Source organism: Lathyrus oleraceus, unplaced genomic scaffold (genome assembly GCF_024323335.1).
Source record: "Lathyrus oleraceus cultivar Zhongwan6 unplaced genomic scaffold, CAAS_Psat_ZW6_1.0 chrUn0045, whole genome shotgun sequence".
Lineage (NCBI taxonomy): Eukaryota > Viridiplantae > Streptophyta > Magnoliopsida > Fabales > Fabaceae > Lathyrus > Lathyrus oleraceus.
Window position 1 is genome coordinate 145980 of NW_026112436.1, and position 3281 is coordinate 149260.

Below are 3281 nucleotides of genomic sequence, written 5' to 3' on the forward strand. Positions count from 1 at the left end.
AAGGACAATAAATTGTTTGTTTTATTTGTTTTGATGGTGGTTCACTCGATCTCAACAATCATCGGTGAGTTCACATCACAATCTACCGTTAGTTTATTTTTGTTTTTATGCAAACTAACTATTATTTTTGTTATTTGAAATAAATCGATACCGCCGAAACGATACCCTAATTGAAGATGAGCGTGCGATGTCAGATATTGTATGACGTTAATATTTTTGCTGCGTGTTTGTTAAATTTTTTATTTATTAAATATTTTGTCGGTGGTGGCACCTTAGATTTTCGTGTAAAGTTTAATATATATAAATTTAAGGATTTACGGTTTTACATACAACCCTTAATACAAGAAGAAAGAAGCCAAAAGAAAATTCAAAGGCCTCAAAAGCAAAAACTCCCAACAATGTTAAATGTTGTTACAAAAAGAGTTATACCAATCTCACAAAAGAGCGTTGAGCCTATAAACTTTCGATCCTTAAAAAAACTTAGTCTAATTAACAACCACGACTTATAGTTGTTAGGATAACAAACATCATTGAATTCTCATTAATAGGATTTATTAACATAAATAAAATTTAAAGAAAAATAAATAAAAATTCCGTAGTTCTACCCGAAGAAGGGCAGATACAACCGATAATACCGACAATTGGTGTTTATAGTATTTTTTAGAATTCTCCAATGATCAGAATCAATGCTTTTGATACTGAAGTGCAAGAAACTCTTCCTCGTCCTCCGATGGAGTAGATGAAGGACAATAAATTGTTTATTTTATTTGTTTTGATGGTGGTTCACTCGATCTCAACAATCATCGGTGAGTTCACATCACAATCTATTGTTAGTTTATTTTTGTTTTTAAGCAAACTATCTATTATTTTTGTTATTTGAAATAAATCGATACCGCCGAAACGATACCCTAATTGAAGATGAGCGTGCGATGATAGATATTGTATGACGTGAATATTTTCGCTGCGTGTTTGTTAAATTTTTATTTATTAAAGATTTTGTCGGTGGTGGCTACTTAGATTTTCGTGTAAAGTGTAATATATATAAATTTAAGGATTTAGGGTTTTACATACAACCCTTAATACAAGAAGAAAGAAGCCAAAAGAAAATTCAAAGGCCTCAAAAGCAAAAACTCCCAACAATGTTAAACGTTGTTACAAATAGAGTTATACCAATCTCACAAAAGAGCGTTGAGCCTATTAACTTTCGATCCTAAAAAAAACTTAGTCTAATTAACAACCACGACTCACAGTTGTTAGCATAACAAACATCATTGAATTCTCATTAATAGGATATATTACCATAAATAAAATTTAAAGAAAAATAAATAAAAATTCCGTAGTTCAACCAGAAGAAGGTCAGATACAATCGATTTGACAACCGATAATACCGACGATTGGTGTTTATAGTATTTTTTAGAATTCTCAAATGATCAGAATCAATGCTTTTGATACTGAAGTTCAAGAAACTCTTCCTCATCCTCCGATGGAGTAGATGAAGGACAATAAATTGTTTGTTTTATTTGTTTTGATGGTGGTTCACTCGATCTCAACAATCATCGGTGAGTTCACATCACAATCTACCATTAGTTTATTTTTGTTTTTATGCAAACTATCTATTATTTTTGTTATTTGAAATAAATCGATACCGCCGAAAGGATACCCTAATTGAAGATGAGCGTGCGATGACAGATATTGTATGACGTTAATATTTTTGCTGCGTGTTTGTTAAAGTTTTTATTTATTAAAGATTTTGTCGGCGGTGGCACCTTAGATTTTTGTGTAAATTTTAATATATATAAATTTAAGGATTTAGGGTTTTACATACAACCCTTAATACAAGAAGAAAGAAGCCAAAAGAAAATTCAAAGGCCTCAAAAGCAAAAACTCCCAACAATGTTAAATGTTGTTAGAAAAAGAGTTATACAAATCTCACAAAAGAGCGTAGAGCCTATAAACTTTCGATCCTTAAAAAAACTTAGTCTAATTAACAACCACGACTCATAGTTGTTAGGATAACAAACGTCATTGAATTCTCATTAATAGGATTTATTAACATAAATAAAATTTAGAGAAAAATAAATAAAAATTCCGTAGTTCAACCCGAAGAAGGGCAGATACAACCGATTTGACAACCGATAATACCGACGATTGGTGTTTATAGTATTTTTTAGAATTCTCAAATGATCAGAATCAATGCTTTTGATACTGAAGTGCAAGAAACTCTTCTTCGTCTTCCGATGGAGTAGATGAAGGACAATAAATTATTTGTTTTATTTGTTTTGATGGTGGTTCACTCGATATCAACAATCATCGGTGAGTTCACATCACAATCTACCGTTAGTTTATTTTTGTTTTTATGCAAACTATCTATTATTTTTGTTATTTGAAATAAATCGATAACGCCGAAACGATACCATAATAGAAGATGAGCGTGCGATGATAGATATTGTATGACGTTAATATTTTCGCTGCGTGTTTGTTAAATTTTTTATTTATTAAAGATTTTGTCGGTGGTGGCACCTTAGATTTTCGTGTAAAGTGTAATATATATAAATTTAAGGATTTAGGGTTTTACATACAACCCTTAATACAAAAAGAAAGTAGCCAAAAGAATATTCAATATCCTCAAAAGCAAAAACTCCCAACAATGTTAAATGTTGTTACAAATAGAGTTATACCAATCTCACAAAAGAGCGTTGAACCTATTAACTTTCGATCCTAAAAAAAACTTAGTCTAATTAACAATCACGACTCACAGTTGTTAGGATAACAAACATCATTGAATTCTCATTAGTAGGATTTATTAACATAAATAAAATTTAAAGAAAAATAAATAAAAATACCCTAGTTCATCCCGAAGAAGGTCAGATACAACCGATTTGACAACCGATAATACCGGCGATTGGTGTTTATAGTATTTTTTAGAATTCTCAAATGATCAGAATCAATGCTTTTGATACTGAAGTGCAAGAAACTCTTCCTCATCCTCCGATGGAGTAGATGAAGGACAATAAATTGTTTGTTTTATTTGTTTTGATGGTGGTTCACTCGATCTCAACAATCATCGGTGAGTTCACATCACAATCTACCGTTAGTTTATTTTTGTTTTTATGCAAACTATCTATTATTTTTGTTATTTGAAATAAATCGATACCGCCGAAACGATACCCTAATTGAAGATGAGCGTGCGATGACAGATATTGTATGACGTTAATATTTTTGCTGCGTGTTTGTTAAATTTTTTAATTATTAAATATTTTGTCGGTGGTGGCACCTTAGAT